The 19,961-nt window shown below is 43.2% G+C and overlaps 1 long non-coding RNA gene across 1 annotated transcript in view; it reads left to right on the forward strand.

Moving 5' to 3' along the window:
- The window catches only part of LOC106592950 (wnt inhibitory factor 1), a 63,183-nt gene that overhangs the window by 781 nt on the left and 42,441 nt on the right, over positions 1 to 19,961 (forward strand). Inside the window, exons 2-4 of the long non-coding RNA XR_006768234.1 lie at positions 2 to 141; positions 11,858 to 11,966; positions 12,465 to 12,605. This is a non-coding gene — a long non-coding RNA (wnt inhibitory factor 1). The remainder of the gene's footprint in view (position 1; positions 142 to 11,857; positions 11,967 to 12,464; positions 12,606 to 19,961) is intronic.

The raw sequence follows: 19,961 nt of genomic DNA on the forward strand, positions 1-19,961 counted from the left end.
GGTTTTGAGGAGGATATCTTGATCGTGTCGGAGGGGAAGATGGCTCCATTCACAACTGACTTCAGAAAGGCCCAGCAGAGGATGCCTGCGATACCTGTCAATATCCAGAACGTCAACTTCACTTGGCAAGCTACTGAACAGGTAGGACACGGCGATAGGGTCACAGCCCATAGGCCTACTTTCATTTGAAAAGAGGAAAATGTGTATATTTGATTCCATTTATTGTAATACTTTTAGTGGTCATCGATAGGCTATATCAAAGGCTATTGATCTGAGAACATGCGCGTAATTGTAGCCAGTGGGCAATGCGGTGACTAGTGCGCAATTCTATATGGCGAAAAGGCTGCAATTCATTTTGTTTTTAGAAAATAATGATTAAGGTTGTTTTTCTTATTATTTTGAATCGATAGGTTAATAGCCAATGTTTAGTATGCATTGATTAACCAAATTATGCATTTAAAAAACGAACTTCAAATGAAGAATGCCTTTGAAATTATTGTCTCGGTAAAGATCAATAAACTAGGCAAGAGCCACTGACTATCCCCCCACACTTAAGCCTTCATTCAAAAACTAGTCCACATTTCTTCTGAACTATTGTTTCTCACGCTTTCCCTACATCAAAGACCCAATTCTGATCAAACAACTACGCAATTTTGGAGGTTTAAAAAGAAGCCTATGAGCGCGGTAGCAGTAGATGATTGATTTAAAAAAAGCTTTAGCTTGAGCTCTCTGACCAGTTTCCTTTTTTAATATTCTAATTCCCATCTCTTGCGGTATTTTACATGTCGGTGTCGTGGACCTGCCGCCACGGATCAAAGAGCCGGGGCGCCGCAAGGCCGCATCTAGGACATGTGCCAAACATCTGGTCCATCTGCGCTTTTGAAAACATTGGTCAAATTCTCAGACGCGTGCCAGACCCATCCCGCGTTCTTTATTGGAACAGAGAAGGAGAAGAAGGTTCCATTTGGAATCGCTTTGTGCAATGGTGTCCCTGTTCATAAGCTTTGTTATGAGAACAACTTTGGCAATAACAGTCAGTGCAGTGGCAGAATTATTGTATTTATCTACACACAAAAAAATGCCTTGCAAACAAGTACTTCTCTTTCCTATAAGTGATTTGGTAACCTACTGTTGAGGCCATTGGACAATATTGACATTTATGTATAACACACATAAAACGGTTATAAACTATTGATGGTAATAATGTAATGAAGATGTAAATATACCCTCTTTTATGTTCAAAGACATTGAGCTTCATGAAGACTTCACAATGAGCCTAGGCTATATATATAAAAATCAAAATTAAATAAATGAATGAATAAATAAATATTATATATATATATAATATTTATTCATTCATTTATTTTATTTATTTATATACAGTACCAGTCAAAAGTTTTGGACACACCTACTCATTCAAGGGTTTTTCTTTATTTTTATTTTTTTTACTATTTTCTACATTGTAGAATAATAGTGAAGACATCAAAAGTATGAAATAAGTAACCCCAAAAAAGTATTAAATCAAAATATATGTTATATTTTTAGATTCTACAAAGTAGCCACTCTTTGCCTTGATGTCAGCTTTGCAGACTCTTGGCATTCTCTCAACCAGCTTCACCTGGAATGCTTTTCCAACAGTTTTGAAGGAGTTCCCACATATACTGAGTACTTCACTATGCGGTCAGACTCATTCCAAACCATCTTAATTGAATTGAGGTCGGGTGATTGTGGAGGCTAGGTCATCTGATGCAGCACTCCATCACTCTCCTTCTTGGTCAAAAAGCCCTTACACAGCCTGGAGTTGTTTTGGGTGATTGTCCTGTTGAAAAACAAATGATAGTCCCAGCACAAACCAGATGGGATGGGGTATCACTGCAGAATGCTGTGAAAGCCATGCTTGTTAATAAGTGTGCCTTGAATTCTAAATAGATCAGACAGTGTCATCAGCAAAGCACCCCCACACCATCACACCTCCTCCTCCATGCTTCACGGTGGGAACCACACATGCAGAGATCATCTGTTCATCGACTCTGCGTCTCACAAAGACACGGCGGTTGAAACCAAAAATCTCAAATTTGGACTCATCAGACCAAAGGACAGATTTCCACCAGTCTAATGTCCAATGCTCGTGGTTCTTGGCCCAACCAAGTCTCTTCTTATTATTGGTGTCCTTTAGTAGTGGTTTCTTTGCAGCAATTCAACCATGAAGGCCTGATTCACACAGTCTCCTCTGAACAGTTAATGTTGAGATGTGTCTGTTACTTGAACTCTGTGAGGCATTTATTTTGGCTGCAATTTATGAGGCTGGTAACTCTAATGAACTTATCCTCTGCAGCAGAGGTAACTCTGGATCTTCCTTTCCTTTGGCTGTCCTCATGAGAGCCAGATTCATCATAGCGCTTGATGGTTTTTGTGACTGCACTTGAAGAAACGTTCCAAGTTCTTGACATTTTCCAGATTGACTGACCTTCATGTCTTAAAGTAATGATGGACTGTCATTCCTCTTTGCTTATTTGAGCTATTCTTACCATAATATGGACTTGGTCTTTTACCAAGTAGGGCTATCTTCTACACAATTGATTGGCTCAAACGCATTAAGAAGGAAAGAAATTCCACAAATCAACTTTTAAGAAGGAACACCTGTTAATTGAAATGCATTCCAGGTGACTACCTCATGGAGCTGGTTTAGAGAATGCCAAGGTTGTGCAAAACTGTCATCAAGGCAAAGGGTGGCTACTTTGAAGAATATAAAATATATTTTGATTTGTTTAACACTTCTTTGGTTACTATATGATTCCATATGTGTTATTTCATAGTTTTGATGTCTTCACTATTATTCTACAATGTAGAAAATAGTAAAAAATTAAGAAAAACCCTTGAATGAGTAGGTGTGTTCAAACTTTTGACTGGTACTGTATATATATATACTTTTTGCCCCCCGAAGGCCGGGCCCCCCCAGATAGCATATGAACCAGTGGAGGCTGCAGATGGGTGGACGGCTCATAATAATGTCTGGAATGGAGCCAAAATTAATCAGGAATGAGCAGGGACAGCTATACCATAAGGACCCCTGTTTATGTCCTCATTACATGTAGTGCAACAAGGTCACTCATGGTCTGGAAAGTTCTCGACTTTTTGATAGATTTAAACAAACAATATTGAAATCACCATTATCACAACCATAAACTGTCAAATCCATCTGCCTTATAGAATATGAATTTTTGGATATAAAATATTAATATTATTAAAATATAAAATTAAGTTTTAGGTTCGTAAAGCAACTGATGAAAAACTAAATTGTTTATTATTGTTTGTTAACTCCGTAAAACATGAACTCTTTCAGATTGTTGTCTAACGTCAGGGTGGGAATTTAACTTTTTTGGTCCAACAGACACTCACTGGCGTACCAGACACCTGTGGATCACCCTCAAATCAAAATCAAATCAAATGTTATTCGTCACCTGCGCCGAATACAACAGGTGTAGGTAGCGCTTACAGTGAAAATGCTTACTGACGAGCTCTTAACCAACAGGTGTAGATAGACCTTACAGTGAAAATGCTTACTGACGAGCTCTTAACCAACAGGTGTAGATAGACCTTACAGTGAAAATGCTTACTGACGAGCTCTTAACCAACAGGTGTAGATAGACCTTACAGTGAAAATGCTTACTGACGAGCTCTTAACCAACAGGTGTAGATAGACCTTACAGTGAAAATGCTTACTGACGAGCTCTTAACCAACAGGTGTAGATAGACCTTACAGTGAAAATGCTTACTGACGAGCTCTTAACCAACAGGTGTAGGTAGCCCTTACAGTGAAAATGCTTACTGACGAGCTCTTAACCAACAGGTGTAGGTGACCTTACAGTGAAAATGCTTACTGACGAGCTCTTAACCAACAGGTGTAGATAGACCTTACAGTGAAAATGCTTACTGACGAGCTCTTAACCAACAGGTGTAGATAGACCTTACAGTGAAAATGCTTACTGACGAGCTCTTAACCAACAGGTGTAGATAGACCTTACAGTGAAAATGCTTACTGACGAGCTCTTAACCAACAGGTGTAGATAGACCTTACAGTGAAAATGCTTACTGACGAGCTCTTAACCAACAGGTGTAGGTGACCTTACAGTGAAAATGCTTACTGACGAGCTCTTAACCAACAGGTGTAGATAGACCTTACAGTGAAAATGCTTACTGATGAGCTCTTAACCAACAGGTGTAGATAGACCTTACAGTGAAAATGCTTACTGACGAGCTCTTAACCAACAGGTGTAGATAGACCTTACAGTGAAAATGCTTACTGACGAGCTCTTAACCAACAGGTGTAGATAGACCTTACAGTGAAAATGCTTACTGACGAGCTCTTAACCAACAGGTGTAGATAGACCTTACAGTGAAAATGCTTACTGACGAGCTCTTAACCAACAGGTGTAGATAGACCTTACAGTGAAAATGCTTACTGACGAGCTCTTAACCAACGAGAAAACAAACATAAGAACACGATTGGTTAAGAGCCCATAAAACGGCAGCCATCTTTTATTCAAGGCAGGGGACCCACAAGCTCTGGGGCCCCATGCGAATGTCATCGATGTCTATTTATTTATTTAAAAAAATTAATAAATCATTTTGACAGTAACCCTCCAAAAAAAGTCATTCAGAAACCTTTTTAATTTCCATATGTACTGGGAAGCCAAGTGTATGTTTCTTGGGCTTCAGGAATTTGACTAAAACAGTGAAAAAGAAAACTGATTGAAAGTATCAGGGGATATCAGTGAACAAATGCCGTGATCAAAGCTACGAAGACGCCAGTGCAGTGAGTGAAGCTGACTCAGGTGTTCTACAGCCCATATCAGACCGAGAGCCTAACACTTCTTAGGCAGGCCTAGTTCTTCATGAGTTTTAGTTTAGAAAAATGATCTCTCCGCTGCTGCGACAGTTACAGGGAGGGTAAAAAAAACCCCAGCTTGATTGTCGTAGCAATATCAGGGAAACTGGGCAGAAGGGAGTTGAAATACAGCAGTTCTGTAACATCGTTAATAATTGAGACTCTCATTGTCCTTAATTGCTGGTCTCACCACGTTATGGTAATACATGAAGTGTATAGGAAGCTCTGGGGACAGGTCGTCTGGATACTGAACAGCCAATCAATTGGCAGATGCAAACAGATGATCATATTTAGCAGACAACAGTTCTTGAGGGACTGAACCCAAAAAAAAAAAACTATTTGGTTCATACCGGTGAACCGATGTGGTGAACCGATGTTTGAGTTGTGTGGTTGTAATATCAACAGTCCCGTATCTCTGGTATATCTTGGCATACATCATTCAAGACTAAGTTTAAATTGTGTACAGCCCAATGGACCTATAATACACAATGTCTCTGGAAAGACTGTCTGGGGTGGCAATACTCAGTATACAAAACAGTCGGGCCCATAACCTGGACCTAAAAGCTGTGGTGAAAACATTTGCACACAACAAAAAAAGGAGGCTTCAGATCTCTCAAGTTGGATTTAATTTGATTTAATTGAATTGACCTTGAATATTGCAGCCCATTTGTGTAGGCTATTAGCCAGACAAAACCCACTGAGGTCAACAGTAAATAGTGGCTGAATTTATCCTCAAGCCAACTACTTTCTTCCTCATTGTTAGGCTATTTGATGTGGAATATTTCTAAAGCGTTTATTAATAGCATCTCAGCATGGTAAATAGCTATAGATACTGTAGTACACTGCATAATAAAACAATCCTTGGTGAGTTAGTGTTTTGAGGACCTGACTATTATTTGGCATTAATAGACTAGTTTTACGCACAACTTTCTACCCAAGCTGGGAGAGAGTGCGAGGACGGCTCATGTCATGCAGGTTCAGGTAGCCTATACAGAACAGTTGTATACCTTACAGGGTCCAGTGCAGGTTCAGGTAGTCTATATAGAACAGTTGTATACCTTACGGGGTCCAGTGCAGGTTCAGGTAGTCTATACAGAACAGTTGTATACCTTACGGGGTCCAGTGCAGGTTCAGGTAGTCTATACAGAACAGTTGTATACCTTACGGGGTCCAGTGCAGGTTCAGGTAGCCTATACAGAACAGTTGTATACCTTACGGGGTCCAGTGCAGGTTCAGGTAGCCTATACAGAACAGTTGTATACCTTACGGGGTCCAGTGCAGGTTCAGGTAGTCTATACAGAACAGTTGTATACCTTACGGGGTCCAGTGCAGGTTCAGGTAGTCTATACAGAACAGTTGTATACCTTACGGGGTCCAGTGCAGGTTCAGGTAGCCTATACAGAACAGTTGTATACCTTACGGGGTCCAGTGCAGGTTCAGGTAGTCTATACAGAACAGTTGTATACCTTACGGGCTCCAGTGCAGGTTCAGGTAGTCTATACAGAACAGTTGTATACCTTACGGGGTCCAGTGCAGGTTCAGGTAGTCTATACAGAACAGTTGTATACCTTACGGGGTCCAGTGCAGGTTCAGGTAGTCTATACAGAACAGTTGTATACCTTACGGGGTCCAGTGCAGGTTCAGGTAGTCTATACAGAACAGTTGTATACCTTACCGGGTCCAGTGCAGGTTCAGGTAGTCTATACAGAACAGTTGTATACCTTACCGGGTCCAGTGCAGGTTCAGGTAGTCTATACAGAACAGTTGTATAGCTTACGGGGTCCAGTGCAGGTTCAGGTAGTCTATACAGAACAGTTGTATACCTTACCGGGTCCAGTGCAGGTTCAGGTAGTCTATACAGAACAGTTGTATACCTTACGGGGTCCAGTGCAGGTTCAGGTAGTCTATACAGAACAGTTGTATACCTTACGGGGTCCAGTGCAGGTTCAGGTAGCCTATACAGAACAGTTGTATACCTTACGGGGTCCAGTGAAACTGTGTTACGACAGCAGACTCTGTGGCTGGTAGATATTTAAAAAAATAAATCTGCCAGCCACTGAGATTTTTTTAACAAGATGGATTTTTTTTTCTGCCATAGAGTTTACAAAACATTATAAACATCTTCCTAATATTGAGTTGCACCCCTTTTTTTCAGAACAGCCTCAATTCGTCGGGGCATGGACTCTACAAGGTGTCGAAAGCGTTCCACAGGGATGCTGGTCCATGTTGACTCCAATGCTTCCCACAGTTGTGTCAAGATGGCTGGATGTCCTTTGGGTGGTGGACCATTCTTGATACACACGGGAAACTGTTGAGTGTGAAAAACCCAGCAGTGTACCATACACTGTTAAAAGGCACTTCAATCTTTTGTCTTGGGGTATAATTCATTAATTATTATTTGATAAAATATAGAATTTTGGCCTTTAATACTATAGCCCATAGAAATGTCTGATAAATACCGCTCTAGCTCTGTCACCTTTCAACGCGGATGCGGAAGTGCGACATCGGCGTATGCGATGGATTGAGACGTATCAAATGCACCCCCCCCAGATATCTCTATTTTAAATTGATGGGTTTTGATGGGGATTTTTTTGGTATTATGTTAATTAGATCGACACACGGCTGCGTCAATCCACTGTTAAGTATTAAGGGACGGGCTGTTACCGTGGTAACAGCACGGTAACGTGTCAGTGTCAGATATGAGAATCTCCGTGTCTCTTCACCAGCAGCAGAGAGTTGCAGCAAACTCAAAACTAATACTGAAAAACAACCTAGCATGTGAACAAAACGATGTAACTAGCCAATAAACACCAGGGGCTGAAAGATCTGATAGACTGGTTGTTTCTATTGGGGATTTTCAAATGAATCATTTTCCATATTTTACTCATGTTTGGTTTGAACTTTTATTTTTATATGTCTGTTTTGAGTAACCGTTGTCAACTCAGTCACCGATGGAGTCAATATTTGTGTTATTTGGGAAAAATAATTCAGTCGCTGTTCTGCGGAGGGGCCCCGCGAAACTGCGCTATGCCACTGCAGCGTGACAAATCACTTCTGAATCATGACTGAATGATAACCTTGAAAGGGTTTTAAGGCACCAGTATTGTCCTCTGAAAACACGAATAAATCATCATCGTTTGGATTGTGGCATTTCACCTTCATCTGTAGATGATATGAAGAGAGATAGGAAACAATGTCTGTCCATAATGACACACTATTCCCTATATAGTGCACTACTTTTGACCAGAGCAAGGAATAGGGTGCCATTTGGGACACAGCCCTTGTGTTGAGAGAGCATTGTTCCCCTGCCACATGAAGGGGCTGTCTCTGTCAGGAGGAATCCCAGGGGCCCCAGGGGCCACGCGTTACATTGTTATTAGGTCACAGAGCCATGACCTCACCGCTCCCTGGGTGGGAGGCCCCTGGACCACGGTGCCATTCCTTCTTCTCGAAAGATCACCCTCTTCTCCTCCTCCTCGTCTCCTCCCCTTCACCCTCTTCTTCTCTGCTTCACCCTCTTCTTCTCTTCTTCACCCTCTTCTCTGCTTCACCATCTTCTCTGCTTCACCGTCTTCTCTGCTTCACCCTCTTCTTCTCCGCTTCACCCTCCTCTTCTCTCCTTCACCCTCTTCTTCTCTGCTTCACCCTCTTCTCTGCTTCACCCTCTTCTCTGCTTCACCCTCTTCTCATCTGCTTCACCCTCTTCTCTGCTTCACCCTCTTCTTCTCTGCTTTACCCTCTTCTTCTCTGCTTCACCCTCTTCTTCTCTGCTTCACCCTCTTCTTCTCTGCTTCCCCCCTTCTTCTCTGCTTCCCCCCTTCTTCTCTGCTTCACCCTCTTCTTCTCTGCTTCACCCTCCTCTCTGCTTCACCCTCCTCTTCTCTGCTTCACCCTCCTCTTCTCCGCTTCACCCTGCTCTTCTCTGCTTCACCCTCCTCTTCTCTGCTTCACCCTCTTCTTCTCCGCTTCACCCTCCTCTTCTCTGCTTCACCCTCCTCTTCTCTGCTTCACCCTCTTCTTCTCTGCTTCCCCCTTCTTCTCTGCTTCCCCCCTTCTTCTCTGCTTCTTCTCTGCTTCACCCTCCTCTTCTCTGCTTCACCCTCCTCTTCTCTGCTTCACCCTCCTCTTCTCTGCTTCACCCTCCTCTTCTCTGCTTCACCCTCGTCTTCTCTGCTTCACCCTCTTCTCTGCTTCACCCTCTTCTCTGCTTCACCCTCTTCTTCTCTGCTTCACCCTCTTCTCCTCTGCTTCAGCCTCTTCTCCTCCTCCTCTTCTCCTCCTCCTCTTCTTCTCCTCTGCTTCAGCCTCTTCTCCTCCTCCTCTTCTCCTCCTCCTCTTCTTCTCCTCCTCTTCTCCGCCTTCTTCTTTTAGATTCTTATTGTTTCTTCTCAATTCTTGCCTTCTTCATCTTCTTCTTCTGATAGAGCCAGTGGTTTGTGAGGAGGGGTGTTCATGGATGGGAGAATTCTCTTATCAGTAAAAACAAGGAATCCACATACAGTAACCCCCTATTGTGGGAGACTGCAACACGTGTGTTGACATCCATAATAAACTGTAAACTTATTTTAGTCAAAGTAATGACCAATTTTTCTTCCTGATGAGATCATCTCTGGTGACAGCAAATTACAGAGAACGGCAGAGAGCGGAACGAACCAAAGCTTCCAGCTCCCTCCAAGCCAGCGCTGTGTACACACACACACACACACACACACACACACACACACACACACACACACACACACACACACACACACACACACACACACACACACACACACACACACACACACACACACACACAGTCTTGTACAGCTAACCTTGTAGGGACACACAATTCAGTTCCATTCAAAATCCTATTTTCCCTAACCCATAACTCTAAAACTAACCATAGCTCCTAACCCTAACCCTTAACGTAATTCTGACCCTAACACTAATTCTAACCTTAACCCTAAACCCCCCAGAAACAGCATTTGACCTTGTGGGGACTAACAAAATGTCCCCAGCTGGTCAACTTTTTGTTCGTTTACTATTCTTGTAGGGACTTCTGGTCCCCACAAGAATAGTTAAACACGTCCAACACACAAAACACACACTCACACACTCACACACACACACACACACACACACACACACACACACACACACACACACACACACACACACACACACACACACACACACACACACACACACACACACACACACACTAAACATACACACACACAAAACACACAGAGATCGTAATCCGGTAATGGCATGTTGAGTCGGCAAATGAGAGTGGGAGAGAGAGAGGGAAGGAGAGAGAGAGGAATAGAGAGAGAGAGAGAGAGGGATAGAGAGAGAGAGGGATAGAGAGAGAGAGGGATAGAGAGAGAGAGGGATAGAGAGGGAAGGAGAGAGAGAGGGATAGAGAGAGAGAGAGAGAGAGAGGGATAGAGAGGGAAGGAGAGAGAGAGGGATAGAGAGAGAGGGAGAGAGAGATAGAGGGCGAAGGAGAGAGAGAGGGATAGAGAGAGAGAGATACAGAATGAGGGCCCTTCTCTTTCCTGGGTTCTGTTACCCCTGTACTTCAAAGGCAGCCGGCGAAGCTTAGGAACAAAAGCCTGGGGCATGAAAGGCTGCATGGTGGAGAGTTATCTGTGTTGGTTATTACCATTCAGCTGCAGGATTAGCCTACTCTCCCTCTGCCCGCCTTGTGTACCTTTCCCTTCATCAAACGCTTTAACACTGGGAAGCATTCACTGCATAGAGGGAACATCGCTGTCTCCCCTTTCCTCTCTCCCTCTTTCATCTCTCTGTTCTGGGCTCTCTCTTTTTCCCCTGTGTGTGTTCTGCCACGCCGCCCCAATCACTTGACAAGAGAGACAGAGAGACCACATGTCATTTAGAGAGAGAGAGACCACATGTCATCTAGAGAGAGAGACCACATGTCATTTAGAGAGAGAGAGACCACATGTCATTTAGAGAGAGAGACCACATGTCATTTAGAGAGAGAGACCACATGTCATCTAGAGAGAGAGAGACCACATGTCATCTAGAGAGAGAGAGACCACATGTCATTTAGAGAGAGAGACCACATGTCATTTAGAGAGAGAGAGACCACATGTAATTTAGAGAGAGAGAGACCACATGTCATTTAGAGAGAGAGACCACATGTCATTTAGAGAGAGAGACCACATGTCATTTAGAGAGAGAGAGACCACATGTCATTTAGAGAGAGAGACCACATGTCATTTAGAGAGAGAGACCACATGTCATTTAGAGAGAGACCACATGTCATTTAGAGAGAGAGACCACATGTCTTTTAGAGAGAGGGACCACATGTCATTTAGAGAGAGAGAGACCACATGTCATTTAGAGAGAGAGAGACCACATGTCATTTAGAGAGAGAGAGACCACATGTCATTTAGAGAGAGAGACCACATGTCATTTAGAGAGAGAGACCACATGTCATTTAGAGAGAGAGGGACCACATGTCATTTAGAGAGAGAGAGACCACATGTCATTTAGAGAGAAGGAGACCACATGTCATTTAGAGAGAGAGACCACATGTCATTTAGAGAGAGAGACCACATGTCATTTAGAGAGAGAGAGACCACATGTCATTTAGAGAGAGAGAGACCACATGTCATTTAGAGAGAGGGACCACATGTCATTTAGAGAGAGAGAGACCACATGTCATTTAGAGAGAGAGTGACCACATGTTATTTAGAGAGAGAGAGACCACATGTCATTTAGAGAGAGAGAGACCACATGTCATTTAGAGAGAGAGACCACATGTCATTTAGAGAGAGAGAGACCACATGTCATTTAGAGAGAGAGAGACCACATGTCATTTAGAGAGAGAGACCACATGTCATTTAGAGAGCAAAACCACATGTCATTGAGAGAGAGAGACCACATGTCATTTAGAGAGCAAAACCACATGTCATTGGTTGTTCAGCTGTTCTCCGTTCATGTGTGTTGCAGGCAGAGTACTTCTATGAGTTCCAGACACTGCGCTCCATGGATGTGGATATCATGGACAACCCCACGGTCAACGTTCCTCTCATGGGCTCTGTACCACGTAGACCCTCAGGTGAGACAGGAGCTGGTGAATCCATGCTACCTTCTCAGTGTTGTTGTTTATTGAACACATGAGACTGAACAGCAAGCAGGAAAGAGTGGAGGAGTGTGGGTCAGCAGCCTAGCACTAACCACTAGACCACACAGGCCACTACAGTCAAATAGCTTGAAATCAGTCATAATAGCTTGAAATCAGTCATGAAATCAGTCATAAAAGCTTAAAATCAGTCATAATAGCTGGAAATCAGACATAATAGCTTGAAATCATTCACAATAGCTTGAAATCAGTCATGAAATCAGTCATAATAGCTTGAAATCACTCATAATAGCTTGAAATCAGTCACAATAGCTTGAAATCCGTTATAATAGCTTGAAATCACTCATAATAGCTTGAAATCAGTCATGAAATCACTCATAATAGCTTGAAATCACTCATAATAGCTTGAAATCAGTCACAATAGCTTGTATACTGATTACTGCGTTGTAATATGATGTTTCTCTGTGTTTTAAGTGGTGCAGGTGGGCTTCCCGTGTTTAGGAGACCAGGATGGCGTAGCGGCATTCGAGGTCACCATACTGGTCATGGACGCCGGTGGTCACATCGTCCTGAGGACACCTCACAACGCCATCTTCTTCAAGACCTGCCAGAGAGGTGAGGACGCAGCTCCCAGAGTTTCATTTACACTTTTAACATGTTACCTCTGTTTTGAATGGTCTACTAGAAGAGGAGAGGAGAGGAGAGGAGAGGAGAGGAGAGGAGAGGAGAGGAGAGGAGAGGAGAGGAGAGGAGAGGAGAGGAGAGGAGAGGAGAGGAGAGGAGAGGAGAGGAGAGGAGAATATTGACTCTCAATTTTGCCAGAGATGATTGGCTAGCTCTCAGCATCGTCAGAGATGATTGGCTAGCTCTTAGTCTGCATTACCCTGTCTGATTTAGCCCTACCTCTGCTGCTTCTGACTGGATATTATAACATTACCCTGTCTGATTTAGCCCTACCTCTGCTGCTGCTGACTGGATATTATAACATTACCCTGTCTGATTTAGCCCTACCTCTGCTGCTGCTGACTGGATATTATAACATTACCCTGTCTGATTTAGCCCTACCTCTGCTGATGACTGGATATTATAACATTACCCTGTCTGATTTAGCCCTACCTCTGCTGCTGCTGACTGGATATTATAACATTACCCTGTCTGATTTAGCCCTACCTCTGCTGCTGCTGACTGGATATTATAACATTACCCTGTCTGATTTAGCCCTACCTCTGCTGCTGCTGACTGGATATTATAACATTACCCTGTCTGATTTAGCCCTACCTCTGCTGCTGACTGGATATTATAACATTACCCTGTCTGATTTAGCCCTACCTCTGCTGCTTCTGACTGGATATTATAACATTACCCTGTCTGATTTAGTTCCACCTCTGCTGCTGCTGACTGGATATTATAAGATGTGGTACAACCATAACAGAAGTGGTTGAGATGCCCTGCTTTAGGGTGTCTGAATTGTGGTGAGACGCAGGATGTATAGAGGTATAGAGACAGCAGGATGTATAGAGATATAGAGACAGCAGGATGTATAGAGGTATAGAGACAGCAGGATGTGTAGAGAGGTATAGAGACAGCGGGATGTATAGAGGTGTAGAGACAGCAGGATGTATAGAGGGGTATAGAGACAGCAGGATGTATAGAGGTATAGAGACAGCAGGATCTATAGAGACAGCAGGATGTATAGAGGGGTATAGAGACAGTAGGATGTATAGAGAGGTATAGAGACAGCAGGATGTATAGAGAGGTATAGAGACAGCAGGATGTGTAGAGAGGTATAGAGACAATAGGATGTATAGAGACAGCAGGATGTATAGAGAGGCATAGAGACAGCAGGATTTATAGAGGGGTATAGAGACAGCAGGATGTATAGAGGGGTATAGAGACAGCAGGATGTATAGAGAGGCATAGAGACAGCAGGATGTATAGAGAGGTATAGAGACAGCAGGATGTATAGAGGTATAGAGACAGCAGGATTTATAGAGACAGCAGGATGTATAGAGACAGCAGGATGTATAGAGGTATAGAGACAGCAGGATTTATAGAGGTATAGAGACAGCAGGATTTATAGAGACAGCAGGATGTATAGAGACAGCAGGATGTATAGAGAGACAGCAGGATGTATAGAGGGGTATAGAGACAGCAGGATGTATGAGAGGTATAGAGACAGCAGGATGTATAGAGGCGGAGTATAGAGACAGCAGGATGTATAGAGACAGCAGGATTTATAGAGGTATAGAGACAGCAGGATGTATAGAGACAGCAGGATGAGGGTATAGAGACAGCAGGATAGTATAGAGACAGCAGGATGTTAGAGGTATAGAGACAGCAGGATGTATAGAGGGGTATAGAGACAGCAGGATGTATAGAGACAGCAGGATGTATAGAGGTATAGAGACAGCAGGATGTATAGAGGGGTATAGAGACAGCAGGATGTATAGAGACAGCAGGATGTATAGAGAGGTATAGAGACAGTAGGATGTATAGAGACAGCAGGGTGTATAGAGAGTTATAGAGACAGCAGGATGTGTAGAGAGGTATAGAGACAGCAGGATGTATAGAGAGGTATAGAGACAGCAGGATGTATAGAGAGGTATAGAGACAGTAGGATGTATAGAGACAGCAGGATGTATAGAGAGGCATAGAGACAGCAGGATGTATAGAGAGGTATAGAGAGAGCAGGATATATAGAGGTATAGAGACAGCAGGATTTATAGAGACAGCAGGATGTATAGAGACAGCAGGATGTATAGAGGTATAGAGACAGCAGGATGTATAGAGACAGCAGGATGTATAGAGAGGTATAGAGACAGCAGGATGTATAGAGGTATAGAGACAGCAGGATGTATAGAGGTATAGAGACAGCAGGATGTATAGAGGTATAGAGACAGCAGGATGTATAGAGAGGTATAGAGACAGTAGGATGTATAGAGACAGCAGGATGTATAGAGGTATAGAGACAGCAGGATTTATAGAGGTATAGAGACAGCAGGATGTATAGAGGTATAGAGACAGCAGGATTTATAGAGGTATAGAGACAGCAGGATTTATAGAGACAGCAGGATGTATAGAGACAGCAGGATGTATAGAGGTATAGAGACAGCAGGATGTATAGAGAGGTATAGAGACAGTAGGATGTATAGAGACAGCAGGATGTATAGAGGTATAGAGACAGCAGGATTTATAGAGGTATAGAGACAGCAGGATTTATAGAGACAGCAGGATGTATAGAGGGGTATAGAGACAGCAGGATGTATAGAGGTATAGAGACAGCAGGGTGTATAGAGGGGTATAGAGACAGCAGGATGTATAGAGACAGCAGGATGTATAGAGGTATAGAGACAGCAGGATGTATAGAGGTATAGAGACAGCAGGATGTATAGAGGTATAGAGACAGCAGGATGTATAGAGGGGTATAGAGACAGCAGGATGTATAGAGACAGCAGGATGTATAGAGAGGTATAGAGACAGCAGGATGTATAGAGGTGTAGAGACAGCAGGATGTATAGAGGGGTATAGAGACAGCAGGATGTATAGAGAGGTATAGAGACAGTAGGATGTATAGAGAGGTATAGAGACAGTAGGATGTATAGAGACAGCAGGATGTATAGAGAGGTATAGAGACAGCAGGATGTATAGAGGTATAGAGACAGTAGGATGTATAGAGAGGTATAGAGACAGCAGGATGTATAGAGAGGTATAGAGACAGCAGGATGTATAGAGGGGTATAGAGACAGTAGGATGTATAGAGAGGTATAGAGACAGCAGGATGTATAGAGAGGTATAGAGACAGCAGGATGTATAGAGAGGTATAGAGACAGCAGGATGTATAGAGACAGCAGGATGTATAGAGGTATAGAGACAGCAGGATGTATAGAGAGGCATAGAGACAGCAGGATGTATAGAGAGGTATAGAGACAGCAGGATGTATAGAGAGGTATAGAGACAGCAGGATGTATAGAGAGGTATAGAGACAGCAGGATGTATAGAGGTATAGAGACAGCAGGATGTATAGAGGTATAGAGACAGCAGGATGTATAGAGAGGTATAGAGACAGCAGGATGTATAGAGACAGCAGGATGTATAGAGAGGTATAGAGACAGCAGGATCTATAGAGACAGCAGGATGTATAGAGAGGTATAGAGACAGCAGGATCTATAGAGACAGCAGGATGTATAGAGAGTTATAGAGACAGCAGGATGTATAGAGGGGTGTAGAGACAGCAGGATGTATAGAGACAGCAGGATGTATAGAGACAGCAGGATGTATAGAGAGGTATAGAGACAGCAGGATGTATAGAGGGGTATAGAGACAGCAGGATGTATAGAGGTATAGAGACAGCAGGATGTATAGAGGGGTGTAGAGACAGCAGGATGTATAGAGGCAGCAGGATGTATAGAGAGGTATAGAGACAGCAGGATGTATGGTGAGACAGCAGGATGTATAGAGACAGCAGGATGTATAGAGAGGTATAGAGACAGCAGGATGTATAGAGGTGTAGAGACAGCAGGATGTATAGAGGGGTATAGAGACAGCAGGATGTATAGAGACAGCAGGATGTATAGAGACAGCAGGATGTATAGAGAGGTATAGAGACAGCAGGATGTATAGAGGTTTAGAGACAGCAGGATGTATAGAGACAGCAGGATATATAGAGACAGCAGGATGTATAGAGGGGTATAGAGACAGCAGGATGTATGAGAGGTTTAGAGACAGCAGGATGTATAGAGACAGCAGGATATATAGAGACAGCAGGATGTATAGAGGTATAGAGACAGCAGGATGTATAGAGAGGTATAGAGACAGCAGGATGTATAGAGAGGTATAGAGACAGCAGGATGTATAGAGAGGTATAGAGACAGCAGGATGTATAGAGAGGTATAGAGACAGCAGGATGTATAGAGAGGTATAGAGACAGCAGGATGTATAGGAGACAGCAGGATGTATAGAGATAGCAGGATTTATAGAGGTATAGAGACAGCAGGATGTATGAGAGGTATAGAGACAGCAGGATGTATAGAGACAGCAGGATGTATAGAGGGTATAGAGACAGCAGGATGTATAGAGGTATAGAGACAGCAGGATGTATAGAGACAGCAGGATGTATAGAGGGGTATAGAGACAGCAGGATGTATAGAGGTATAGAGACAGCAGGATGTATAGAGGTATAGAGACAGCAGGATGTATAGAGGTATAGAGACAGCAGGATGTATAGAGAGGTATAGAGACAGCAGGATGTATAGAGAGGTATAGAGACAGCAGGATGTATAGAGACAGCAGGATGTATAGAGACAGCAGGATGTATAGAGAGGTATAGAGACAGCAGGATGTATAGAGGGGTGTAGAGACAGCAGGATGTATAGAGACAGCAGGATGTATAGAGGTATAGAGACAGCAGGATGTATAGAGAGGTATAGAGACAGTAGGATGTATAGAGACAGCAGGATGTATAGAGGTATAGAGACAGCAGGATTTATGAGAGGTATAGAGACAGCAGGATGTTATAGAGACAGCAGGATGTATAGAGAGGTATAGAGACAGCAGGATGTATAGAGGTATAGAGACAGCAGGGTGTATAGAGAGGTATAGAGACAGCAGGATGTATAGAGACAGCAGGATGTATAGAGGTATAGAGACAGCAGGATGTATAGAGGTATAGAGACAGCAGGATGTATAGAGACAGCAGGATGGTATAGAGACAGCAGGATGTATAGAGGTATAGAGACAGCAGGATGTATAGAGACAGCAGGATGTATAGAGGGGTATAGAGACAGCAGGATGTATAGAGACAGCAGGATGTATAGAGGGGTATAGAGACAGCAGGATGTATAGAGGTATAGAGACAGCAGGATGTATAGAGGGGTATAGAGACAGCAGGATGTATAGAGACAGCAGGATGTATAGAGAGGTATAGAGACAGCAGGATGTATAGAGGTGTAGAGACAGCAGGATGTATAGAGGGGTATAGAGACAGCAGGATGTATAGAGAGGTATAGAGACAGTAGGATGTATAGAGAGGTATAGAGACAGTAGGATGTATAGAGAGGTATAGAGACAGTAGGATGTATAGAGACAGCAGGATGTATAGAGGTATAGAGACAGCAGGATGTATAGAGAGGTATAGAGACAGCAGGATGTATAGAGACAGCAGGATGTATAGAGGTATAGAGACAGCAGGATGTATAGAGAGGCATAGAGACAGCAGGATGTATAGAGAGGTATAGAGACAGCAGGATGTATAGAGAGGTATAGAGACAGCAGGATGTATAGAGAGGTATAGAGACAGCAGGATGTATAGAGGTATAGAGACAGCAGGATGTATAGAGGTATAGAGACAGCAGGATGTATAGAGAGGTATAGAGACAGCAGGATGTATAGAGACAGCAGGATGTATAGAGAGGTATAGAGACAGCAGGATCTATAGAGACAGCAGGATGTATAGAGAGTTATAGAGACAGCAGGATGTATAGAGGGGTGTAGAGACAGCAGGATGTATAGAGACAGCAGGATGTATAGAGACAGCAGGATGTATAGAGAGGTATAGAGACAGCAGGATGTATAGAGGGGTATAGAGACAGCAGGATGTATAGAGGTATAGAGACAGCAGGATGTATAGAGGGGTGTAGAGACAGCAGGATGTATAGAGGCAGCAGGATGTATAGAGAGGTATAGAGACAGCAGGATGTATTGAGACAGCAGGATGTATAGAGACAGCAGGATGTATAGAGAGGTATAGAGACAGCAGGATGTATAGAGGTGTAGAGACAGCAGGATGTATAGAGGGGTATAGAGACAGCAGGATGTATAGAGACAGCAGGATGTATAGAGACAGCAGGATGTATAGAGAGGTATAGAGACAGCAGGATGTATAGAGGTTTAGAGACAGCAGGATGTATAGAGACAGCAGGATATATAGAGACAGCAGGATGTATAGAGGGGTATAGAGACAGCAGGATGTATAGAGGTTTAGAGACAGCAGGATGTATAGAGACAGCAGGATATATAGAGACAGCAGGATGTATAGAGGTTTAGAGACAGCAGGATTTATAGAGAGGTATAGAGACAGCAGGATGTATAGAGAGGTATAGAGACAGCAGGATGTATAGAGAGGTATAGAGACAGCAGGATGTATAGAGAGGTATAGAGACAGCAGGATGTATAGAGAGGTATAGAGACAGCAGGATGTATGGAGACAGCAGGATGTATAGAGATAGCAGGATTTATAGAGGTATAGAGACAGCAGGATGTATAGAGGTATAGAGACAGCAGGATGTATAGAGACAGCAGGATGTATAGAGGGGTATAGAGACAGCAGGATGTATAGAGGTATAGAGACAGCAGGATGTATAGAGACAGCAGGATGTATAGAGGGGTATAGAGACAGCAGGATGTATAGAGGTATAGAGACAGCAGGATGTATAGAGGTATAGAGACAGCAGGATGTATAGAGGTATAGAGACAGCAGGATGTATAGAGAGGTATAGAGACAGCAGGATGTATAGAGAGGTATAGAGACAGCAGGATGTATAGAGACAGCAGGATGTATAGAGAGGTATAGAGACAGCAGGATGTATAGAGGTGTAGAGACAGCAGGATGTATAGAGGTATAGAGACAGCAGGATGTATAGAGGGGTGTAGAGACAGCAGGATGTATAGAGACAGCAGGATGTATAGAGAGGTATAGAGACAGCAGGATGTATAGAGGTGTAGAGACAGCAGGATGTATAGAGGTTTAGAGACAGCAGGATGTATAGAGAGGTATAGAGACAGCAGGATGTATAGAGGGGTATAGAGACAGCAGGATTTATAGAGGGGTGTATAGACAGCAGGATGTATAGAGGTGTAGAGACAGCAGGATGTATAGAGGGTGTAGAGACAGCAGGATGTATAGAGAGGTATAGAGACAGCAGGATGTATAGAGACAGCAGGATTAATAGAGAGGTATAGAGACAGCAGGATGTT

This window comes from Salmo salar, unplaced genomic scaffold, assembly GCF_905237065.1.
Source record: "Salmo salar unplaced genomic scaffold, Ssal_v3.1, whole genome shotgun sequence".
In the NCBI taxonomy this organism is placed as follows: Eukaryota; Metazoa; Chordata; class Actinopteri; order Salmoniformes; family Salmonidae; genus Salmo; species Salmo salar.